At 43.3% G+C, this 26721-nt stretch overlaps 1 pseudogene across 1 annotated transcript; it reads right to left on the bottom strand.

Moving 5' to 3' along the window:
• Positions 1 to 2392: 2392 nt before the first annotated feature.
• On the bottom strand, positions 2393 to 21389 carry LOC310782966 (histone H2B pseudogene; annotated as a pseudogene). Its single transcript has 3 exons — positions 21360 to 21389; positions 19497 to 19537; positions 2393 to 2813 (listed from the first exon to the last, which is right to left on the bottom strand). The product of its transcript is annotated as a histone H2B pseudogene (transcript).
• Positions 21390 to 26721: the final 5332 nt, after the last annotated feature.

Genomic DNA, 26721 nt, shown 5'->3' with positions numbered 1-26721 from the left:
ATGTTGGATCTTCAGGGGAAAAGTGAATGGTGTTTTAGAATGGGGATTTGGCTTAAAGGCATACAATAAGGTCTGTGGTTAACACACGTTTATGGGAGTGGTCATTTGTGTTCAGCAGGATAATCTTCACAAACGTGAATCTGACAAATCTAGAGTCTCACCTTTTTGAAGCGGTAACCCCATCCACCCTTGCAGGGTGGGGCAGTGGTAGCGCTGTTGCCTCACAGCAAGGTCCTGGATTCGATTCCCGCCTGGGACACTGGGGGTATATCTCCCCATGCCTTCGTTACTGGTACCCAGGTGGGCTATCTCATGAAAATGGCCTTTCTGTGTGGAGTTTCCACACTGTTGTGTCCTTCTTGCGGAATACGACCGTTGTAAAACATGCTTGTATATAACTAATAACTCGTTTGAAGATAAAGTGATACAAAAGTATGAAACAAAGTTTTTCTTATGACCGACCCCCCCCCCCCCCCCCCCCCCCCCGCAAAAAAATAGAAAGTGTGTTTCTTTCTAGTTTCTCATCTATTCTAGGGTCCTCTGTTCCTTACTGATAACGCAAGCTTTCTAATATTATGCTTTGGGCGTATTAATGCAAGTACAGTATTGAGCTTCTCTCTAATGGGAAATACCATTGCCTTAGCCTTGACTTGACTACCCTACCTGCTGGTCAAGAACAGTTAACACATTGAGTGCCAGCGACGCCATATGGCGTCATTAGAAATTTACCGTAGGCTGCCAGCGACGCCAAATGGCGTCAGTAACTCCAAATTGTTTTTTTGACGGGGGGGGGGGGTGTCGATCTAAGCTTCTTACATCGCCTCTTACAATATTGTAGCTATTGGAGGTCTATAACCTATTTTACAAACCCATTAGGTGGCGACAGCACTCTCCTGATAAGAGAAAGTGGAGCCAAACACACAGAAGAAGTCGCTGGGGAAAAAGGAAATCGCATCGCATCCGTCCGTATGCATCGACATGCATGAAGCCAAACGCCAGCTGTGCCCGCAGCAGCTGCATCCGCTGTCACAACTGAGCACCTCCGTGTCCGCTGCAACAGCACATTCGCATAATCAGCCTTATTATTCTCAACTGGAAGCATGGGAGCCCGTGACAAACACACGCGGAACCAAAAAGCTGCATGTCGCGCACCCTTCACTGTGTGTGCACAGCAAACTCAGCAGAGAGCCAACAGACACACCCAGGAGGAGGCGTGTGCAGTTGAGGGGGGGGGGGGGGAGCACGCAGAGCAGCATACACTTCACCCAGACAGACCCAGACATCAGAAAATTAGCTTCAGAGTCAGTGATGTGCTTGAAATGTTTAATTTCACAAAAGGCTCATTATCTCAGCTCGTAGAAAAAAAGGGCTGTTTTTGGTTCAATCAAGCTATCTTCTCCGGCTCATAACTAAAGAACGGAAAATGGGATCAATAAACTTTTTTTTTTTTGCAGGTGATAGAAGAGAGTCTCATCGTTATTTGTGCGTGTTCAGTGTTTACATAGTAATTATTAAAGAAATTATATGACTGTTTTAAAATGCATTGCGGCCTATGTGGTACAGCAAGCAACCTTTTGCCCAAGGGCCGTGGCACTCAAAGTGTTAATGCAGGGCAGGGGTTCGAAGGTCTGGAGCCAGGCTAGGCTTTTACTATACCACTATCATGTTTGTCAGTCAAAACCTTTATTGTAATGGTCTCACTCACAATACTTTCTGAGGAGAAAGACCATCATCATTTTTTCCACTCATTTGATAAGATTTGTTTTTATAATAATGGACTGTTAATAAAATATATAATTAAAACATTGTCTGTAAATTGTCTCAATATTGCTTATAATATGATTAGCAATGGGAAATTGATACATTTTGGAGTTAACTCTTACTTTGGCCTGTACATTTTGTTATCCACCACATTAACTCTGACAGATTGATATCTGTCTGGACGTCTGTGGTATGGATGTGGGGCACAACATTATACATCCATTCATTGGTCTTTCTCTGTCACAGCTGTAGGAGGCATACGGGCTTTTGAGCTCAAGACTGATCCAGACATTGAGATAATAGACTACTGTTATATTAAAATAAGCAACTGGTTTAAAATGAAGATGCCACTATATCAGCAGACATGGGGGTGAAAAAGCTCTAAATTGGCTATGTGGCCATAAAGACCTTACCGTGGATGTAGTAATCGGTGTGCGCCCTTGGCCAGGTCGTTCAATTTTGAACAGGCTTTACATGGCAGTCAACACGCATAAACTACACATAATTAATCAAAAGTTACTTAAAAGTACAAATTAACAAGGTGATTTATACCAAGTAAATGAATAGGCTCTTTGTCAACATAGTGTGTGGCCCTTAAAAGGGCCTTTGGGTGGATGTAGTTCCAAGAGGTTTACTTGGAGCTGGTGTATTTAGTGATGGCCTTGGTGCCCTCGGACACCGCGTGCTTGGCCAGCTCACCGGGCAGCAGCAGGCGGCCGGCGGTCTGGATCTCCCTGGTCTGGATCTCTCTGGAGGTCTGGATCTCTCTGGAGGTCTGGATCTCCCTGGAGGCCTGGATCTCTCTGGAGGTCTGGATCTCTCTGGAGGTCTGGATCTCCCTGGAGGTCTGGATCTCCCTGGACGTGATGGTGGAGCGCTTGTTGTAGTGAGCCAGACGAGACGCCTCACGAGCGATGCGCTCAAAGATGTCATTGACAAAGGAGTTCATGATGCCCATGGCCTTGGAGGAGATGCCGGTGTCGCGATGGACCTGCTTCAGCACCTTGTACACGTAGATGGCGTAGCTCTCCTTCCTGGTCTTCTTACTGTCTCTTATTCGAAAATAGCCATTAATAATTATTTTCAGTTTTTTATTGTAATTTTCAGTCCATATTGGGATCCTGTAGGCAGGGCCGTAGCCAGGGGGGGGAAAGTGTGGACGATTCCAAGGGCCCTTGACTGACAGGGGCCCCAAATGGCCAAAACTTTCCGCCGCCGCCTTTCGGACGGCGGCATCCGTGGGCCCGATGTGATATCTAGCGTCATCACCTTTCCCGAAATCCCTGGCTACGGCCCTGCCTGTAGGAATGGTGACTCGCTGGTACAGAGCTCCCCATGCAATGTTAGCCTTGAAGGCTGAGATGGCTTGAAACTGTGTCAGATTTGTCTTTGCTTCACTTCTCTTGATGACTGTGACAGTTTGATCATGTGACTTCTTCTTTTTTGCTAATCTGTCATTGTGGTGTTTATACACACGTGGTCCTGGGCTGAATTTGCCCTTATTGGATCTGATGCATCTGACAGTGAAAAGCAAATGATATACTGTATTCTAAAAGCTGAGTTTTGCAGGAAAAAAATATACCAAGCACTTGGGTTAAAAACTTTTTTTTTAGTAGTAAAATGGTCATTTACCTCATACATCAGGCATTTTATCACATTATTGGTCAAGTGTAACTGAAAATAACCCATATGAAAATAATAATGCACCTTGTTACATGTTCACAACTCTTCCTTTATCCCAATTGTATTAGAGCTTGGAATTAAATAAACTAAACAGATGAAATGTATATTTTCTGGTATGACTCTTTTTTCATGTCCACTACACCTGCTGTCAACCCACCTTGTGACATCATCCATGATGTCATAAACCCCACTGTGACATCATTAGTGACATCATCAGTGATGTCATAAATCCCACTGATGGCATCAGTGATGTCTGATGTCATAAGTGATGTCATCAATCCCAGCAAGTGACATCACTATCCCACTGATGACTGATGTCATAAGTGGTGTCATAAATCCCAGTGAGTAACATCACTGAAGAGGATCATTAGCTCCCGAGAAAAAGGCTATGACTACTAGGGCTGGGACTCAGGGGCGGCGCCAGGATGAAATGACTGAGGGGGCTGTTATAACTGGCGAGGGGGCTGATTTTTTTTATTTTTTATTTTTTTATATGATATTTTTATATCGTAAAACATAGGTTATATATCCGCTATGCCTATTTCTGGACTTTTTAACCATAATAACCTCTGAAAAGCGCAATAACAACACAAGAAAGACTACTATTCAAAATCAAATAAAACATTTATTTCACAGCAGCAGATTAAGGCATTAATAGAGGTTCAAGGGTTCATAGGTTCAAATTTAATAAATAGCTACATCTCTGACACCTTGTGACAACCAAAGCACAGCAAATAGCGCTTCCCTGCCAATTCTGAAACAACAGAGCTATGTTTACAGGGGGTAGCCTACATGAACTTAAACTGATCAAATTTGATGAAGACTGCAGAAACAGCAGCCTAAACATGTCAGGTACAAACATTGCCTAACTGGCCTTTATAGATTAACTATTCTTAAAAAAAAAAAAAAAAAAAAATTCAAGTGAGGGGGCCGAAAATTGAACTGAGGGGGCTAAGCCCTCGTGGGTATCGCCACTGACTTCCCGATACGATATGATTCTGATACACAAGGTCCCAAGTCGGTACGATTTCCGATACGATACCATTCGATATCGATATTTTAGTTACAATACCAGTTTTGCTTCTGCTTCTGCTTGAGAGATTCTCAAAGAACTAATGCTGTAAATTGTACAAGGAACCCTCTAACCTAGTGCATTATTAAAAAATATTAATATTTACATTAAGAATTGACCATAAAGCAAGCAGTTACATCATGTAATTATTTTTTATTTAAACATGATGACCAACATAGTCATTCAATCAACATCTTATCTTTCTTTAGTCTTCAGTCTCTTTCTTTAGTCTTCTGTGAGAAGCCAAACATATTTAGATTTTGAATCGAATCGTTGACAGATGAATCATAATGGAATGGTGAGGCCAGTGAAGATTCACAGCCCTCCAGCACACACATTTCAAAGATATACCTGCTTTCCTTTCCACATGTTGCTTCCACCATATGATAAGACAGGCAACATTGTTCCTTGACTCATTATAGGTGACTCTACAATGCTACTTGTTGCTCTACATTTGAGAGCATCAAGTAGGGCCTATACCTCTGTGCACCTAATAACAGTTTGATTCATCATACTTTGTCAAATACAATCATCAGCACAGAAAAGTGCCCAGAGAAGAGATGTGAGAGTGAAGGGGAGCTGGTGGTGCCATGGAGTTGTTGACCACATAGGAGACAGACAGCGGGTGGCCGGTTCGATTCCCGCTCCACCACCACCACTCCCCAACCTCAACCCCAACCAAGATCTGAGCAGGGGATTATGAGAGAGGAAACCACAGACAGCCGAAGTTTGAGCAACATTGAAGTTATTGTGATGAATGTTTTTTAGAGATGCGACTCCCAGGCGTAGGTGTACAAGTATACCGTTTGAAAACGCATCTAGACTGTTTATATATTTGTCAGTTTGGGCTTTGGCATCTGATTTGAAAGCATTAAGAGTGAGAAGGGTGGGATTTGAACCAGGGAACAACTACACACCAAGCAGCTGTTTATCTGACTGAGCGAGATCCAGTCTCATTCAGCTTATTGATATCAGTGTTCAAACTACTGATGATAAAGAAGCATCTCATCATGTGAATATTTCTGTAGCTAAAGTCTGATGCAGGGATTGAACCAACAACCTTCTGCACCAGATCCATATGTTTCTCTGCTTGAGCTATAGTCAACTTCCTCTGGCATAGAGCTGGGCAATATTATGGACGAAAAATCACATCTCTGTATTTTAGGCTGAGTATATATATATCTGCATTTTCTACAAGTGAGCTAAATATTCAGTTGTAAGGGTTGTAAGTCAAAGCCACATGTGAGATATGGGCGATATGGACAAAATCAAATATCACAATATTTTTTACCAAATACCTCGATATAGATATCACAACAATATTGTAGAGATGACTATGGGTGCTTTCACAAAATATTTATACAATGGGAGTTTTGATAAATAATCATCAGTAATGTGGATATCCATCTATCTATCTATCTATCTATCTATCTATCTATCTATCTATCTATCTATATCAATCTATCTATCTATCTCTATCTATCTATCTATCTATCTATCAATCTATCTATCTATCTATCTATCTATATATCAATCTATCTATCTATCTATCTATCTATCTCTATCTATCTATCTATCTATCTACAGTATCTATCTATCTATCTATCTATCTATCTATCTATCTACAGTATCTATCTACAGTATCTATCTATCTATCTATCCATCTATCTATCTATCTATCTATCTATCTATCTGTCTGTCTGTCTGTCTGTCTGTCTGTCTGTCTGTCTATCTGTCTGTCTGTCTGTCTGTCTGTCTGTCTGTCTGTCTGTCTTTTTGTCCCTCTGATGATGTCATCAGTGATTTCAGAAGGGGGAACACACCCTCACACACACCAGAGATGGGCAGTATTTTAAATACATGTATTTAAAATACGTATTTCAAATACATTTGTGTATTTTGTAATTTGTATTTGGCTGGACCGAGAAAAATTTGATTTTGTATCAAAATACTTTCAGACCTTGTATTTTGTGTATTTTAAATACATAAAATACATTTTTATTTCATTTTATTCTCAAATTTACACATTTTAAACATTGACACAGGTTTAAACTGTGGAATTAAAAAAAATGCAATGTGAGATGAGATGTCACTTCCACTCCGCCTCTGATTGGCTTACCCTCAGGACAATCTCAACCACAAATCAGTAGAGTGTGGTGGGGAACTAGTACTGAAGCCTCGTGTTGGTGGAAATTCCCCCAGAGATAAAGTACTAAATGTGATGATTAGATATTGCATGCTAAGGCAAACACTGCCCAATCTGCAAATGAAAGTGTTTACTGCAAACCAGTGTATCATATTAGAGAGACACAGCTAACGCTAATTCAACAAAACAAAGCAAAACAACAACATTAACAAAAGGATGTTTGGTTCTGACCTTTAACTGGGTGCAGAACCATGACCCTCTGATTAAAGTTGCGATCAACCCGACACAATGAATCGATGAATTGACTAATCGTTGCAGTTCTTTATCAGTTTTTATCAAATGTATTTTTATGTATTTTCAAAATACAAAATACGTATTTGTATTTCAAATACATTTTTCAGACCAGTATTTTGTATTTGTATTGTGATATTTTTTTTTAGCATTTGTAATTTCAACTAATTTGTATCAAAATACTTTTGGATGTATTTTCGCCCATCTCTGCGCGCATGTAAACTTAAAGGAAGGCTTTCCCGTGGGGAATATGAAGATATATTAAATCTCACGCCCCTAAGGAGTTGGAATCCGTTGAAATTTTTTGAATTGGTTGTTCAGAGCCTGAGCAATCAACCAAAATCCACTCTGTGTGTGTGTGTGTGTGGGGGGGGGGGGGGGGCGGGAGCGGGGAGCAGAAATCCTACACTTCCCACAATGCACTGGGCTCACGAGCCCAGTGCCCAGCCTTCTATTCCACGCCCACCCCTCAGGCATTTGGCTGATATCAAACTCCAGTAGGTGGCGGTAATGCACATATATGTTTGCCAACCGCCATAAAACTCAAAGAAGAAGAAGAAGAAGAAGAAGAAGAAGGCTTCGACATAAAACAATGTTAGAAGAAGAAGAAGAATTTTTTTTTTTTTGGCTTCAAATTGCACCAAATTTAAACCGAAGTATATATGTCGGGAGATGTCTTAACACAAAAAGTGTCATGCAGTTTAAGGCATTTTCCTAGGAGTTATGAGCATCTGATGTTGTAACTATTTCATGTAAAAATGGGTACATTGCTCAGCGTTGATTTCATAACTTCAACGCATCTTCTACTAGATGTAAAATTTGACGAGCTTTCCAATGCCGCCAGTCCCGTGTCTGTAGCTGCTTCCGTTCCCGAGATATGGTTCTTTGCAAGCAGCTAGGGGAGCTAACATTAGCTAGCCTAGGCTATGCGGTGAAAAAAGATGGCTGCCTTTTGTTTTTCGTCAGGAGCTGTGAAGGGGCGTGGAGGACCTCTAGAGGCGGAACCATGGCGGCACACCCCCACAACACTTGTAGTTTACAGCTGCTCGTCTTCCGCAAGTCTGGACTTGACGCTCTGACGCGTTTTACGTCAGAGCGTCAAGAAAATATGTGAGAGATGAGGGAGATCAGCCAGGAGGGTTGAGTGAGGGGAGGTGAAGGCTGCAATATCTAATCCAACTACTGACATTGTAATGACACAAATATGGTTGAAAATCAGGAAAGCCGGCCTTTAAAGGGGGACTTACCCCCCCCAGATTTCTGGCAAAACGGTATTCTACTTGATTTGAAAACTCCTATAGTCCCTTGTACCCTGGCAGAATTCCTAGCCCATAAACTAACATAACTTGGCCAATAAGTATGTAACATACAAAATAAAACAAACAGTAATGTCTTCATTTGATGTAGAATGCAGGAGACATGTAACTGGTTCGTTAAACTCGCATTCCAGGAATATTGTATTTACCCCAATGCTCCACGTTAACGTAGTTGGCTCGTGCCTCAGACAGCCTCGTTGTCCTAGAACCCACTCGCTTAGTGCCAGAACACATATGGAAACAGTGTTACTCGAAATGGTTAAAAGTTATATCAATTTGGTTATTCAGTGGAGTTTTACTGCCATGTAACATAACTACCTAGCTGCGAACATTAGCCACAGTAGGCGATTACCCATGATGCATTGCGCTGTTAAAGGGCTTGCACTAAAAACGCGTCCACTGGCGTGAACTACAGTAATAATCACATGAAAAAAACATTTTTCACATGAGTGGTGAAGGGGGGAGGACGCCGTGACGTCAGATTTTTGGAGGGCAAAAAAAAAACAGGTTTGAACGCATAGAGGGCACTTATGCGCCATATACTGTATATTGGTTAAAATCTGAAAAAAAGTGTTTTGGGGGTAAGTCCTGCTTTAAAGATGAGCTGAACCCAAGTGGTGTGAGGGTTGGTCACGTATCAGACTGAAAACAGATATTGCCTGAGATGAAAGACGGTTGAGATGCGGGCCATAGCATGTCGATGATTTGATTTGGCGTTGGCCAATCATGGCGTGTTCCGCCTCGTAGTTACACTATAAGTACAGTGTGGTACCCCGTAATTAGCCTATAAGTACAGATATTGTTACCATGTAGTTACAGGCTAAATTCACTTCTTGTTACACTATAAGTACAGTGTGGTACCCCGTAATTAGCCTATAAGTAGGCTACAGATCTTGTTACCCTGTAGTTACAGGCTAAATTCACTTCTTGTACCCCGTAGTTACACTATAAGTACAGAGTGGTACCCCGTAATTAGCCTATAAGTACAGATCTTGTTACCCTGTAGTTACAGGCTAAATTCACTTCTTGCTATAAGTATGGTGTGGTAACGTCAGTACTCGAGTAATGTTTCCGCTGTTCGGGTACTCGCCCCACTCCCCACCCCTTTAAAAATGGTAGGCACTCATCGTCATGTGGATCCATGGATGTGTGTGGATACGGCTATACCGGCAGTATGGCTGTGTTTCAGACAGGCATAACTGCACGGGCGTCAAGTCATCCAGAATGTAAAAGTATGTCATCTGCTTTAGGGCTTTCAAAATAAAACCCTTATTGTAACATTGGCATTAATATGCTCATTATGTTGCTCTCTCAACCCAATCTCAGTGACACGAGATACATGTCTTCCATCTGGAAACACTGGTACAGTGCCTTACTGTAGAATTGTTAAGTGCTCTTATTGTGCTGTTACCTGTTTTATATGTATTGTGTTTTTTAATGGACCTTGTGTCTGACAATAAAGTGATGATGATGATGATGATGATGATGATGAATATTAATTTTGAGTAATGCTTTACAGCCACAGTTTCACTCGTAATCTTAACATCACGAGTATTTTGATACACGGTTTGCTGCTTTGTTTGTTGAAATACCTTTTTCTCATCCAACGTGCATCAATAAGCTACAGTATTTACTTTTGTTTAAGTAATATTATTTTGAAAGTTTTAACCGGAAGTTTCCCAGCTCATCACGAAAATTGACTGGTGGAGATGCGCTCCCGTTAATGACACGAGACAGAATCACGCTTCTCCATAACGCACCCCCGATAAAACTCATTGAAAACGTGGCACTAGTTTACTGACTACACTGTCGTCGTCCCATAACGTTAGCCACAGGAAATGTGGAGAAGGAATCACTTTATTGCTTCATGGCGATCACTATTTAGCTGCAGCTAACGTTATGATCACTGGTCAGTTTTCACTTTTTGGCAGAACACCGGTGTCATGCCGAGTTTTGCACCCCCGCCGAGAATTGCACCCCACCATATTTTGTGGCTGTTTTAACTTAAAAACAGGGATGCAAATCTCGGCAGGTACAAACTGCCGAGATGTGCACCCCCCTCCATAAAGCCAGGAGAGATCCGCAGGTCTCGAGGTCATCTCTACCCGGATTTTAAGCAACAAAGTCGGCTTCCATGAGCCAGAAGAGAGCCCCAAGCATGGAAGTCACCTCCACGCGGATCTAATGCATCAAAGTCGGTCTCCATGAGCCAGGACAGACCCCCTGGCTTGGAGATCACGTCTACCGTTGATTATATCATTTTTAAACAGTTACGTTTCCGTATAAATCATTACAATATGCTCCCGGAAGGTGGGGATGCAATTCTCGGCGGGGGTGCAAAACTCGGCATGACACCGGACCTTGTAATCCGTGGATTTACGTTGCTGTAACAGTGATCATAAAGCAGAATGGATTATACCGGACATGTAGGCCTATTGGAAATGAGCCTTCGCTTGTTTCACAAGAATGCTCGAACGAAACGCTAAATGCCATCCAACCACCGGAGATCTGAAGTAGGGACAACAGCTGCAGCTAACGTCACCTAATTGTACCTCTCCTCACAAAAAGTGCTACAGGTAGTGCTTTTTCCATGCAAAAATGCAAACGTTATCTGTGAACAGCCCCATACACAGTAATAGATATTTGAAATGAACTGCTTAACACCAAACTTGGGTTAAGCGTGTGTTTCCACACATAACGGCAATAGAAACCTACTAGCAGGTTTATCAGCGATAGGAATGGGGCTGATGACGAACCTACTGAATCTATGGGTGACAACAGTCCGATCAGGTAAAGGAAAAGAGAATTATAGTTTTTTGACAAGTCGATTATGATTAATAATATTAATATTTCTCTTTAATTAAAAACAACAAATGTGATGAAATGGGATTTTGCTTCTCCTATGTTCTGTCCTTCTCTCTCGTCTTCTCTCTTCTCTTGAGCTGTTGAATGCTGCTTGCTGTAAGAGAAGCTCAGTAGACTCTGGTGCTGAGAAATGATGAAACAGCACCACCTGCTGGTCTCAGAGACACAGTAGAGAACTGAGATCCGAGTACTTCATCTGTAGCATTTGTGACATCCTAGAACCAATAATGGATTGAGATCAAATCACACAACCAGTTGTTAAACTACTTTTTGCAGTAACTAGTAATCTAACTACTTTGTCAAATTTAGTAACTCATTTACAATGACTGAAATTTAAATGGGCAGTTACTAGTTACTTTAGGATGTGAAAATAATGGATAACTTCAGAGGGAGAGATACCGCCTTCCTGTCCGGCAATAATGCTCTGCAGCTGCAGCCAGACCTATAGGCCATAAGCCTCCCCAATAAGTGAATGTTCAAGTATCCCATGCAGGTACAATGACTATTAATGATTTATTATGCAGTAATCTGTAAAGGAATGAAATTACCTTTTGAGACTAGTAACTGTAACTAATTACTCATTTTCAGTAACTTGCCCAACACTGCACATAACTAACTGGAGCTGTGCTTCTCTAAATCAAACTGAATGATAGACAGTGGACTTGTGTTGTGATGTTGTGTTGGAGACATCGTGAAGCTACAGGAAGTCACTGTGGTTTGTGCCAGCAGCTTCCTGTCATTACAGGTGGGCCTATCAGAGAAAAACACATATGAAACTGATGAGGAGATAAGAGATGGGGCGTAAACACCACATACATATAGATACCCAGCAGACCAGGATACGACATTTTAAGACGACACGCTGACAGACAGACAGGTTTCTTCAGAGACAGCGAGTTAAGACGCGGACAAGCTGACAATATGGAGCCCAGAATGATACTGTTCATGTTTCTATTCTGCTCAGGTAGGACTCAGGTACATCTTACTGGTGTCATGAATGATGGTGTGTGAAAAAGCCTCTGAGGTTCTGATTTCTGGAGAGCCAGGCTGCTATGGAACATCTGTGGAAGTTAAACTGTTATGAACTGGGTCAACTGCACTGTTTAGAGAGAGAGAGAGAGAGAGAGAGAGAGAGAGAGAGAGAGAGAGCGTGTGTGTGTGTGTGTGTGTGTGTGTGTGTGTGTGGGGGGGGAGGGTAGGGGAGGGTAGCTGTCGTCTGGGTATCGGAAGGTTCTCGGTTCAAGGCTGGCTCCTCCTGGCACTGGCAGCATGTCGAAGTGTCCTTGAGCAAGACACGGAACCCCTAACTCAACTGATTTACATAAAGGGCCACACATTAGACTGATAACTGCCAACATTCCTGATTTTCGTGCGAGTCTCTCTATTTTTAACCCTCTCTCCTGCTGTGATTGGTCATTTCTCCTGTTAATCTCCTGATATAATATAATAGTGATACAAATCAAATGACTGTTGCGGATGAGATTTATGAACATAATGCTGTCTTTACAATGTTGTGGCGTGGTCCTTGCTAGCGAACTTGTTTGTAATCTGATTACTTACTGTGGCTGGCTATTAAAGTCCATCTGGTATTCAACAACCCAAATTCTCTCATGTCACTCCCCTCTTCCGGGACCTTCACTGGCTTCCCATCTCGGCACGCATCAAATTCAAGACACTGGTACTGGCCTACAGGGCAGTACACCAGACAGCTCCTCTGTACCTGCAATCTATGGTCAGGTTCCAAACCTCTCACCGCTCCCTTCGCTCCTCCACTAGTGCAGGACGCCTCGCCCCTCCTTCGCTACGGGGGCTAAAGAGTCGCTCATCCCGATGGCGACTCTTCTCGTCCCTGGCACCTCAATGGTGGAATGAGCTTCCACCTCCAGTCAGGATGGCTGAATCACTGCCGATCTTTCGGAAAAGACTAAAGACACACCTTTTCAGGCTCCATCTGGGCCCTTCTTGAACTAACTTCTTTCTCTCTCTTTATTAAAAAAAAAAAAACAAAAAAAAAACTTAAACTTTACCACTATTCCTTCAGATTTTGTAGTTGTCATAGATTGTGCTGCATAGTTGATTGCTCTATTGCTGACAAAAATGTGTTATTGTAAGTCGCTTTGGATAAAAGCGTCTCCCAAATGACGTAATGTAATGTAATGTAATTAAAGTGAATCTTGAATCTTGTACATTTACATTTTAATTTGAGGCATTTGGCATAATAAGCACAAGGGAGAATATGTGTATAGGCTATATTCCTATTTCCTATAGCTGCCTAGATTACACTAGTAATTAGGCTGCTCAAAGCATCAATACTAAGGAGTTCAAAGGTCAAAGCCTTCCTGCCCTGACCATCAGTCTCTTTGTACAAGATGCAAAAAAGGCTGTGTTGTGATGATGTGATGCATGGCTCTACAATAGCAGACCTCGTCTGTTCCTTTAAAGCTGGAGGTTCCTGAGTGTCTGTGTGCTTTGTTTTAGTGCTCAAATCCTACATTCATCTTGATCTGTCATATAGCCCTTTGACACCAAGGGTCCCAGCAGGGTTATTCCAGGTTGGTTTTGGGTATAAAAGGGTTAACCTGGGTTGCCTGACCTGGGTTGGCAACCCACCTCCAAAGCCCCAGGGTCCCTACTAATGTTAAGGCACCCCTGCTAATAGCCTAACTGTTATGCATCTGTCCCTTATCTGAATTGTCATGACCAGCGATTAACCTGCTGTGTTGACTGACTTTGTGTGAATTGACAAAAGAGCTGAACATGGGCCAAGTAACCCTCTAACCCTGGTCTAACTCTGGTCTAACCCTGGTGACTGGTATGAAAGTAGGCATACAGTAAAGCACAGTAGCCTGTGTTGTGTTGAAGCCCTCAGTTAGTCTTCATACTAGTGATGCCTCTCTTTATCCCTTTACCTAAAGAAAGTATTGTGCTCATTAAAGATAGTATGGGAAATGCTATTTTGGTGGAACTGGAATTGTAATTGGTGTTTTGTTTTGTTGTGTTTTTATGGACTTATGTTTATTCATCTGAAGCTTAGTCTAGTCTAAACTTGTTAGCTGTGAACAGCAGCTCTGCACTGCCGGTTGGTCCACAAAGACTTTAGCAGCAAATCGGATTTGCCTGAAATGTGAACATGGCCTAAGTGAAATTGTTAAAAACACACCCTCATTTTGCCGTTAATCCGTGTTAATCCATGTCGTCCAGGTGGTCCCAGGAACACCTCAGTGTTGGTGAGTCCCTCTGGTGAAACAGTGGAGGGCAGTTCATTGACTCTGAGCTGCAGCAGTGATGCCAACCCAGCAGCTACCTACACCTGGTACAAGAAGAATGACACCTCTCCAAAAGCATCAGGACAGACCTTCACCATCACTGAAATCAGGCCAATTAAGACCCCGACTCGCGTCCCAGAAGCCGCTCACGGATCAGCCTTACTACTCTGTCTGCAACGTTGCCCGCGGGAGGGGTAAAAGAGAACCCAATCCGCTGCAATAGAGCTAGTGCTACGCCGCAGTATTGGCCCTTCGGTGCATGGAGGATCTAGGCTCTGTGGGTTACTCCCGGCCGGGCTCCTCCTTCGTCTCACCAGACCCTCCCGTGGCAAAGGCAATCCAGAGGCTGAGAGGATGCCTCAAGGACGCCTCAAGAGGGCCTGTGCGCTGCACGTCATTTACCTGCGTCGAGCACCTCGCTCTAGCCTGAAGGACCCCAGGCCGCGCCGATCTTTGTGCAGATTTTTCAGGAGGCTAATCCGTAGCGTTCCCTCACGAGAGAGCCAAGATGGGGTGCTAATCCCATCCCGTACCGATTGCCATCTCTCCGGCCGTCAAATGTCTCTCCAGCTCGTCACCAAACTATATTTGGTTGTCACCTAGTCTTTCCTAAGTGTCACTGGCCAGAGGCAAGCCAGGATTCTATATTCTCAAATACACTACTGCCGCATGCGCTAGGACGCGTCATCAGTGATGTTATCTGGGGTCGTAAGGTGTTTCGGGTCTGTCAACATCATACACCCTCGCCCAGTAGACCCAGCCGAGGCCAATTAAGACCCCGACTCGCGTCCCAGAAGCCGCTCACGGATCAGCCTTACTACTCTGTCTGCAACGTTGCCCGCGGGAGGGGTAAAAGAGAACCCAATCCGCTGCAATAGAGCTAGTGCTACGCCGCAGTATTGGCCCTTCGGTGCATGGAGGATCTAGGCTCTGTGGGTTACTCCCGGCCGTGCTCCTCCTTCGTCTCACCAGACCCTCCCATGGCAAAGGCAATCCAGAGGCTGAGAGGATGCCTCAAGGACGCCTCAAGAGGGCCTGTGCGCTGCACGTCATTTACCTGCGTCGAGCACCTCGCTCTAGCCTGAAGGACCCCAGGCCGCGCCGATCTTTGCGCAGATTTTCAGGAGGCTAATCCGTAGCATTTGTGGATTTCTCCCTCACGAGAGAGCCAAGATGGGGTGCTAATCCCATCCCGTACCGGTTGCCGTCTCTCCGGCCGTCAACTGTCTCTCCAGCTCGTCACCAAACTATACTTGGTTGTCACCTAGTCTTTCCTAAGTGTCACTGGCCAGAGGCAAGCCAGGATTCTATATTCTCAAATACACTACTGCCGCATGCGCTAGGACGCGTCATCAGTGATGTTAGCTGGGGTCGTAAGGTGTTTTGGGTCTGTCAACATCATACACCCTCGCCCAGTAGACCCAGCCGAGGCCAATTAACTCATTCATGGCCAGTTTAGGACTGCCAATATTTAGCACAGGCCAAAGATTTTCATAATTGTTGGTCATCTTTCAAGACCCACAGTAAATTATCTATTAGCACCAAAGTGATTTGCAATACCTCAAAATGAAGATGTACGTCTCTGGGTTCACCAGGGAAAAAAAGTGAGCTTTTAGCATGTTCTGTACTCTACTTATAGCCATTTATATACACCCTGTTTTCACCCAAAAGGTCTCTCTGAGAAGAAAAACAGGGGAAAAGGCGATTTTTGTAAAGCACACAATCTCAGGCAGAACTCGCTCTCAATTATTTTATTTTGAACTGTATTGACATCAGACATGTAAATATTATTCGTTATGACACAAATGACAAAATATATATATATATATATATATATATATATATATATATATACATGTACATACATATACAAGTGCTTTTTTTACATTCAACAATGCAGTTTACTCAGTGTGAGTGAGTGTGCAGACAGACAGACAGACAGACAGACAGACAGACAGACAGACACACAGACACACAGACAGACAGACAGACAGACAGCCAGACACACACACAGACAGACAGACAGACAGACAGACAGACAGACAGACAGACAGACAGACAGACACACACACAGACACACACACACACACGATCCCCCTTTTATCTTCGTTACGTTGTTTCCGGGTCTGAGTACTGCTGGCGTCTGCTGCTGTGACTGCCGCTTCTGCCTTGTTAGCTGTTCGTGTGTTTATTTTGTTTTGTTCTGGTCCACCCGTCCTCGTCCATGTCTCCCTGTCCTATACTCCCTGCTGTTTGATCGTTCCCGTTTTCCCCTCGGCTATTCAACACGTCCTCACCGCCCTCTGGATTACCCGTCAAACTGATCGATCATTTCCTCATTCCTCCGATGATCAAACACATCTCTGGATTACTTTCTCCCGTTTTCTCCCGGCTGGCACACAGGAAGGCGACCAGCTCGTGCAGCGCGCCGAGGGGCGTTTCAATGGCGTTTCTCCTCTCTGCACAAAGAAGCGTTTATCCGTTTTCTGTTTTTCCTCCTGCTCAATTTCAAAACAACAGCTGCGGTATGTGTTTGTTCACGTGTTGTCGGCTTGTCTTAGATGCTAAGGACCTGATAACATGTCACAGGCTGGGGAAGTGTTTGAACTATGCGCTGTACTAATAAAAACAAAAACACGTCAAACACGTCATTGGCTGGGAGGGCTATTCCTGATAACACGTCAAAGACGTCTTTGGCCATGAATGAGTTAAGACCCCGACTCGCGTCCCAGAAGCCGCTCACGGATCAGCCTTACTACTCTGTCTGCAACGTTGCCCGCGGGAGGGGTAAAAGAGAACCCAATCCGCTGCAATAGAGCTAGTGCTACGCCGCAGTATTGGCCCTTCGGTGCATGGAGGATCTAGGCTCTGTGGGTTACTCCCGGCCGTGCTCCTCCTTCGTCTCACCAGACCCTCCCGTGGCAAAGGCAATCCAGAGGCTGAGAGGATGCCTCAAGGACGCCAAGGACGGAATGAGGAAATGATCGATGCCTCAAGGACGCCAACTTGAGGTTGTGCGGTTGTTGTCTAATATCGGCACTGCTGTGATTATCTTCGGCACTCGGCCTGCGGACTCGTGCCTACGACCGAATCACAGCAGTGCCGATATTAGCCAACAACCGCATTCCCTCTCGTGTGATATTGCTTAAATATTTTACAATCATATGTAGGGTTTGACTGATGTGGGCTTTTAAATGCTGATATGATAGTTATTTTTAGATTGAATACACTGGTATTTTGTGTATTTTTTTTTATGCCAGAAAATGACAGGTATTCCGTGGAGAGTGTGTGTGTGTGTGTGTGTGTGTGTGTGTGTGTGTGTGTGTGTGTGTGTGTGTGTGTGTGTGTGTGTGTGTGTGTGTGTGTGTGTGTGTGTGTGTGTGTGTGTGTGAGAGTGTGTGAGTGAGGCTCTGGCCAAATTCTGCTCTATTTCTGCAATAATTGGCAGTTGCCACATTTGGAGGAGGCGCTGTTTCCTTTATCCATAGATTCAGACTAGATAGATCTGTCACTATAAGATTTCCCATTGATTGTGCATTTATTATTATTTGTGTTTAAATGTGAACACAAATTAGGAAAATAGGATTTAGTCTTAGGAGAGACTGTTTCATCTGAGCATGTGTGTGTGTGTGTGTGTGTGTGTGTGTGTGTGTGTGTGTGTGTGTGTGTGTGTGTGTGTGTGTGTGTGTGTGTGTGTGTGTGTGTGTGTGTGTGTGTGTGTGTGTATGTGTGTGTGTGGATGCCGAGTTTTGCACCCACGCCCGGCAGCAGCTAAACACATCCCCACCTCACGGGAGCATATTGTAATGATTTCTACAGAAATGTAACTGTTTAAAAGTGATATAATTGTCTGGGTAGACGTGACCTCCCTGTTTTCTAAGTTAAAACAGCCACGAAATATGGTGGGGATGCAATTGTTGTCGGCGGTGGGGATGCTGAAACGCTCACGGCACCTGCCGCAGGCGCAAATTAGAGCCGTGCCAAATCATCTGCACCCCCAAAATGCCAGCGCAAACAGGATTTGGGCGGTCTTAAGCACCAGAATTATTCACAGGTGTGGCCAGGCAATGCCTGGGCGTTACATCAATCAAGCCAATCAGATTCTCGTCTCGCAATCGCTGTTTGCGCGAGGCAATCCTGTAATTATCTCCATGCGTAATAGAGTGGATTTACTTGTGCCGAGGACAGAGAGAGATAGAGAGAGCTTGTTGACAGATCATCTGTGGTGCGAACGACCCTCCAGGTGCGGGTTATGGGATAGGTGAAGGTGAAGGTGAATAGCCTATTGCAAGTAAGCTAATGTCCATTGGCCAACAAGTTTTCTCAATTAATTTCCCTCTTTGCGATGTGATACAAGTTTATCAGTGAGTTATAGTTGATTGTCTCACTGAATTATCTGCTAAAACCCAATTTTAGCAGCAGTATTTGATGTCCTGGTGTGGCACGTCCGTGCGTAATGACATATCCAAAAGGAATTACTCTGCACTGCGTTGCGCAGCACAGAGATTATGGTGCGCTCAAGCGCAGCAGGGTATTTAGCGCATAAGAGGTGTTTTTCAAAGCTCTTAGCACAAAGTAATTGCGCGCTGCTGATGATGATAGGAGAATGCCATCTATCCCCACATGTTTACGCTGAAACGCCTGGTTTGGCATGTGGCACACCTATGTCCAGGACAATTATAACAGGCATGTGCTTCTGCACTCCCCCAATTTGCATTGTGCACGGCGTTAAACGAGCGCAAAACCAGCACAAAGGCTAAATTACCGCTTTTGTGATGATAGTTAGGCCTGATGATAGCCTACTGATATTATGCTATCTGGAAGCAAGGCAAGGCTCCCTGTGTGTGTCTCTTTGACATACACACAAACACTACATTCAGACATTTATTGTCTGCAACAAAGTGATGCATCATGCAGTCACCTGCACTGTTACAGGAAGGAAACCTGTATTTTTAGCAGTTTGTGTCTCTTGTTGAGCACATATGTGCCTACAACAATTTCCTCTGCAAGACCACATCCTTCATACAAGTGCAGAGTGGGCAGGGCATTGTCAGCTAAATAATAGAGGTGTGTCTTTGATGTGATTATATTCTCACGTTATGTCCATGATCTGCCTGTGTTTGAACGTCTCTACAGCCTGGACAGAAAGAGAAGAGGACCAAATATGAGGTTCATAACAGCTGCCAGTGGATTTCTTCTCTTCCATCTGTCTGTGTCAGGTATTCTATCATTACATTTACACTATACAAATGTTTTTCTGCTGCTGTAAGCCACAACAATTTACACTGAGTGGAACAGTGGAATAAGCTTCACTGTAGTCATGTTAGCTGTTCAGAAAGATCATTGCCTGACGTTCATCACTATCTGTAAAAAATTGACTGCATTTATTTAGAGCTTGTATCCAAAGCACTTTACAATATGCCCATATTAACCCATTCATGCACACATCGATGGCGGCAAGCAGGATGCTGGTGCAGCCATCGGAAGCAATTTGGGGTTCAGTAACTTGCGCAAGGACATGCAGACTGCAGGAGCGGGGATCAAACCACCAACCTTTTTTATCCAAAGCCATTAGTGGGAGACCCACTCTACCTCCTGAGCCACAGCTGCCCCAAAATACATCAGAAATACTTTATCATTTTGATGATATGGACTTATACAAATGTGTTAATGATTGTCTTTTTGTTTGTTATAGCTTACAGTTTATTGATGAATTCTAAATTGTATTTTAGAATTGTATTTTTTCCGATATGTAGGCTGACGCAGTTGGGGGGTGGGGGGGAGGGGGTAAAAATTACCCCTTGATGGTTCTAGGGGATATTGATATGTTGGTGGCTCTAGTGATATATACATATATATATATATATATATATATATATATATATATATATATATATATATATATATACAGTATATATGTGTATATATATACAGTATATATACAGTATATATGTGTGTATATATATATATATATATAAATATATATATATATATATATATGTATATATATATATATATATATATGTATATATATGTATATATATATGTATATATATATATATATATGTATATATATATATATATATATATATATATATATACAGTATGTGTGTGTGTGTGTGTGTGTGTGTACAAAATACAATTTCTAATATACAATTCTAAAATACAATTTAGAATTAATCAATAAACTCTAAGCTATAACAAACAAAAAGACAATAATTAACACATAAAGAAAAGTATAATAATTATAGAGGAAGAACATATTTTTAAAATAAATTATAGAGGAAGAACATTAGTCCTTTCCTGCATTCAACATACAACCAAGGGATTTCATACGCCATTCATTTTCCATCTACAGTTTGTTAAAAGTCTGTGTGTTAATTTGAACGTTATACAAATGGGAGAGGTGCAGATTGAGCAGTGGTGGGAGCAGACACTCATTCAGGTTGAGATGAGTAAAGCCAAGTAGAGACGAGCCATACAGACAGTGCTGTAAAACATGGTGGAAATGAGACAAGAGAGAGAGAGTGTGTGGGAGTGTAACATGACAAAGGTCCTGGGTCGGATTCAAACCCACAACCTCACACACATTGTCAAAGGTCACTTTATGATGCTCTCACATCAGTGTGACATCTCCATATATGGTGACACTGAGCCTTTGAGTCCTCTGGGTGTGACAGGTGTCACATGATCAGCATTAACTAACAGTTGACCACAACGTGAACCAAACCAAGCGAAGCTCAATTCTATTGGCCAGTTTCACAGCAACCATTTTGAGGTTGTAAAGCACGAGGTAAAGCAGGTGTAACCAATAGCATTAATGAGGGCCCTGGCACTGGAACACCTAAATGGAATGGAACCATCATTAATGTATTGTAACAACTGCTTTACTCCTTGCTTTACCATCTTAAAACAGCTGCTGTGAAAAGGGTCTATTGTATTTCAGCATCATGATCTACCTGTTCTCCTGTTGAGTCAAACTGCCTCATGGTCCACTGCTCTAATGGAGAAGTGTTCCTTCTCTACTCCTCCACACTGTAGCACAGCCTGCCTCCATCCACACAACAACTCACTGTAGACACAAGCCATTCGATCATCTGGTCCAGCAGTTCACAATCACACTGATTGGCTAAATGGAGGTGCTACAACATGTGTTTACTTGTTACTGATTGGCAGAGCTGAGGCAGGAGGGGCATACGATTGGCCCATGCTGGGCCTGCATCATTGGTGGGGGACGACATGTGTACTTGATGAACTGAATATGACAGTGCAGTACAGCTGCTCTACTGCTCCACCCCAGAGACAAAACTGATTACATTTATCTTGATCACCTGAGTGACAGAATGACCAACATGATCTGGCAAACAATCACTACCCCTCCCCTTTTTTTAAATCAGATATCCCCAATAACATTATTACTAACATCTGTCCTGTAATGTGTTTGTGAATGTGATTGTGGTTTGTGATGTGCTCTGTGTTACAGTGGTACAGCCTCAGGATGACTGGGGAGTGACTTACACTCCTACTGAGATCTGTGCCATCAAAGGATCAACAGTGGCCATACTCTGCTCCTACACATATCCAGCCTACCTAGATGACCTTACTCTCACAGTTAAGAAGATGCTGTGGTTTAAAGAGGAGGGTGGTGAACCTGTGGATGTGACAACAGACCCAGAGTATGCCGGCCGTGTGGAGTATGGTGGTGATGAGAAGAACTGCAGCCTGAGAATCACAGACCTGAGAGAGAGCGACTCCGCTGTGTACAAGTTCAGCTTCACAACAAACCATCCAGCTGGGAGCCATACTGCTTCACCTGGAGTCACTCTGACTGTCACAGGTAACTCTTTGATCAGACCATTTGTTACTTCAGTTACAACAAACAGCTCCACAATGACAAGTGACTGAGGGGATAATTATTTTTTATATAAACAGTAGGTTATCAGCACTGTAAGCCAAGTTTTTATTGTCATAAATCTTTAATAGACGTGTTTTGGTTACGCGTCTAGAGAGCCAAAGTGAAACGTCACTTCCTGCTTCAGCACTGTAGCCTATGAGATTTTCATCCGCCATTTATTTTCCCATAACATTTCGTAAAATGCTTAAAAATAGTTTTACTTTGTGAAACCAAACGGTTCAGATATATTTAGAAACAGGAGAGACCGCATAAGTTAGTTGTGGCTCTTTTAAATCCTACTTTAAATAAATAAATAAATACATAAATAAATACATAAATAAATAAATAAATAAATGAATAAATAAATGAATAAATGAATAAATAAATAAATAAATAAATAAATAAATAAATAAATATTGCATTATGGACATAACATCATCACACATGAATACAGTTTGGCTCCTTGAATAAACAAGAGTCTCACTCTTTCCACTCGTACCAATTTATGTAATTCCAAGACTGTTTATGGACCCCAGTATGCAGACATATTCAAATAGAATAGACCAAAATAAAACTGCATGTTGCCAAAAGACCTCATGGGATAAGCATAAAGTGTGCATGTCTGTAAAGGAGAGACTTTTGGTTTCCCATATAACCCATTCTCATTCAGATATCTTGAGGTCAGAGGTCAAGGGACCCCTTTGAAAATGGCCATGCCAGTTTTCCCCTCACCAATTAGCTTCACTCTAGCTTTCAAAATGAGTCCGCTAAAAAATCTGTGACCCGGCCCCGTTCAGAACCGATAAATACTGAGGCAGAGACTAGTGGTGCCGACTAACCCAGGTGCCCCAGGGTAACCACCTTGGCTGCCGTTAGGGTCCCAGAAAGTCCTGGCATGGCTGCTGTGGTGATGTCCAGCCTCGCCCCAAAAACCAGAGGCTCCTCCAGCAGCCACTCCACCGAGCTGAGAGGTGCCGCTCAGCACCTTCATCAGTCATCATACTCTTAGCAGACCTCTATAAAAAGGTGGAACCTCCTTGAATGACAGTGTGTTAGGATTCACAAAGAAAAGTGACAAGCCCAGACCCAGCTCTCCCACCTGTTTTAAGAGTGTCTCTGCAACCTGCCTCCATACTGCCCAGCCTTTCACATCAAGTCATTTCTGGATCCACTTAAAGCTGTTGTTCTGCTCGGCAGGTGTATTAGCCATTGGTCACCTCCTCCCTTGGTAAATACAGAACACTTTGTGGGACCCAGTGATAACCTCCCCAGAAATGATCAACCAGGATGGCCTGGATTTTAGCTGCCCAGAGACACACTGATCAGACCATGTCTAGAATATGGGGGTGGACTGCTTGATATATACAACACACTGATCAGACCATGTCTAGAATATGGGGGTGGACTGCTTGATATCTACAACACACTGATCAGACCATGTCTAGAATATGGGGGTGGACTGCTTGTGGGCTGTACAGCTAAACAACGAGCCATTATGGACAGGGATCAGAAAAGGGCTGTCAAAATAATGACGAGGTTCAAGGACGTCTCTTTGCAACTTCCTGATCTGCAGACAGGAAGAGAACAGGTCACTGTGAAGCTGATGCATGTGTAACCAGGGCACTAAGGCCCGGACAAAAAGTGATTACCAGACAACGCCACTCTGGGAATTTCACCCAGAGAATATCACAATAGAGTTCAAAACACCCCAACATCAGGTTTGATAAAGGAATGGAGCAGAGACGTGCATTTCCAGGTTCAACAAAATATGTTTTATTTAGTTGTTCAGGTAACCTGCCAAGTAAATATTTGCTCAAATCAGCTGCATATTTGTTGTTCAGGCAACATGCCAATTAAATGTTTTTTCACAAGCAGCTGCAAGAGAAGAGTGCAGTGCTTCGCTACGGGGGCTCAAAAGTCGCTCATCCCGATCTCGACTCTTCTCGTCCCTGGCACCCCAATGGTGGAACGAGCTTCCACCTTCGGTCAGGACTGCTGAATCACTGCTGATCTTTCGGAAAAGACTAAAGACACACCTTTTCAGGCTCTATCTGGGCCCTTCTTGATCTAACTTCTTTCTCTCTCTTTCTATAAAAAAAAAAAAAAAAAAACTAAAAAAACTAAACTAAACTCGTACCACTGTTCCTTCAGAATTTGTAGTTCAATCAGGAGATACTAGAGACCAAAGGATGAATAAAGTGATATTTATTACAATAAAGTGAATCATTTACGACAGAAGGAATGATGAGAATAAAGTATTATTAGTCTTTGGCGATTAGACACCGCAGGGAGATCTTGAGAGAGCTGCACCAGCCCAGATCAGCATCCAGATATATCCCCCTGCAGTGTCTAGATACTGGTGGTGCTGGTGATCTCCTTCTGAGACTCATGATGATGAGACTCTTCAGACTGAAGAATCTGATAGGTCTGCGATGACCGGGAGGAGAAGGGGAGGAGGAGGGTGCGAGCCTGACAGCAGCGATGATTGAGAGGCTGAATGAGACAGAAACAAGCATATTTAAGGAACCCGTCTCCAAGCAATTGGCTTACGACTGGGTTGAGGAGCAATGTGGTAGGCTTACACTGGAGGTGTGTGGGGTGAGAGGTGATGAGAGCAGTGATGTGACACTATGCAATTGGTTAACAGAGACTGGGCGGCAACCAGCTGATTGATCATTGAAACCCGGAAATTGACAGCTTATTATGATCTTGTGAGTAGATTGAAGAGTGGAGATATAAAGTGAATTAACACATTGAGTGCCAGCCATTTTTTCAATCCTGTAGGTAAGTTGTGCCAGTTTTTTTTTTTGAGGATTCTGGCTCATTTTACAACAGCCGAGGATCTGTTTTCTGTTAAGACTTCGTGAACACCAATCATCTAAAAATAACTAATAGAATGTGTGCTTTCTCTGTCTAAAAGAGTTAGTTTGCAGAGTTAGTAGTTATGTAGATATTAGCCGTTGAGTACAGCATGGTTTTAGCGTATGAGACAGCAAGCTGAGATAATCGCAGTTTTGTGAAATTCAGCAGAACAGTCACCTGCCTGTGATTGTGGGTGCCTTTGGGCGAGTCTGTATACTGTATTGTGTGTGTGTGTGTGTGTGTGTGTGTGTGTGTGTGTGTGTGTGTGTGTGTGTGTGTGTGTGTGTGTGTTCGCGTGTTGCTCCGCGGCTCTGGGGGGAGGGGATCTCTGTCCGTTCTGTGTGTGTGTCTCCGGGCTCCTCCCTCCGTCTGTGCTGCTGGGAGTTTCCAGCGAGTTGAGCAGCCTCTCCCTGGCAGCGAGTGTGGATAGGTCTCACTGTCTCTTGGGTTTGAGAGCCCCGATTAAGCCCCGTGCGACTCTAGGCTTTATGCTGCTCACCCAGTCCATTTCTGGAACCCCCCACCGCAGCAGCGCGAAGCGTCCCCGCCTACAGTATGAGAATGAGGCTCCTTCGTTTCTGACTGTAAAATCGCCAAGCCATTTCCGCGGGAGGCGGCTGCTTTTGGTCCACGGGTCCCGTGGCTGTGGCTTTCTCTCTGTCTCTGTCGCCACTTAGTGGTCGGTAAAATAGATTATACACATTCTCTTGCTCCAATAGTTATCTCGAAGATGTAAAAGGGGTTGATTGATGTCCCACCGTCAAAAAAAAAAAATGTTTATGTAAGACGAGTTAGCTCGTCCTTGGCACTCAAGCGCTGGATTATGTAAGACGAGTTAGGTCGTCTATGGCACTTAATGTGTTAAGGTTAAGGAAGTGTAAAAGATATTATAGTCTTCCTGGCTTGAACTTACGTTGAGAACTACATTTGTCATATAGTCTATGACATAGACTGTGCTCCATAGTCGATTGCTCTATTGCTGACAAAAAATGTGTTATTGTAAGTCGCTTTGGATAAAAGAGTCTGCCAAATGACGTAATGTAATGTAAAGTGCAGTTAAAACAATTTCTTTATTATAAATCAGATTAAAAATGATCAAAATAGGCTAAAATGACCAGTAGAGCAGGGGGTGCCAGTGGAGTCCACAGGTGGAAGGGAGGGTGAGTGAGGGGGAAGAGGGTCAGGGGGTTGCACCACCACCAATAAACCAATAAAGCACACTCACTGCAAAGCACAACACAGGTTAAGAGCACACAAAACAAAGCACCACAAATTATAATATGCACTAAGGGGACCCAGGATAAGCCCACACCCTCCATGCTGTAACTGGCAAAATAGAATCTCTGAAATAAACAAAATAAACAAAATAAACAAAGTCAAATAAACAAAAATTGAAAAGAACAAAAACTACAGGACAAAAAGTATAGGACAAAAACAGCAGTTGTAGAGCCTCTCCTCCACCAAGTACAGCAATCTAGGCCATGTGGAAGGCCACCCAATCGTCAGGCCCCTTATACCTTGGCCTACGAGCTACGGAGACCAACCACATTCATGGTGCTGCACGA

This window comes from Poromitra crassiceps (genome assembly GCF_964638095.1).
Source record: "Poromitra crassiceps genome assembly, chromosome: 9".
Taxonomy (NCBI): Eukaryota; Metazoa; Chordata; class Actinopteri; order Beryciformes; family Melamphaidae; genus Poromitra; species Poromitra crassiceps.
The sequence above is the reverse complement of the archived record's forward strand: the minus strand, read 5'-3'. Positions and strand labels throughout refer to the sequence as shown.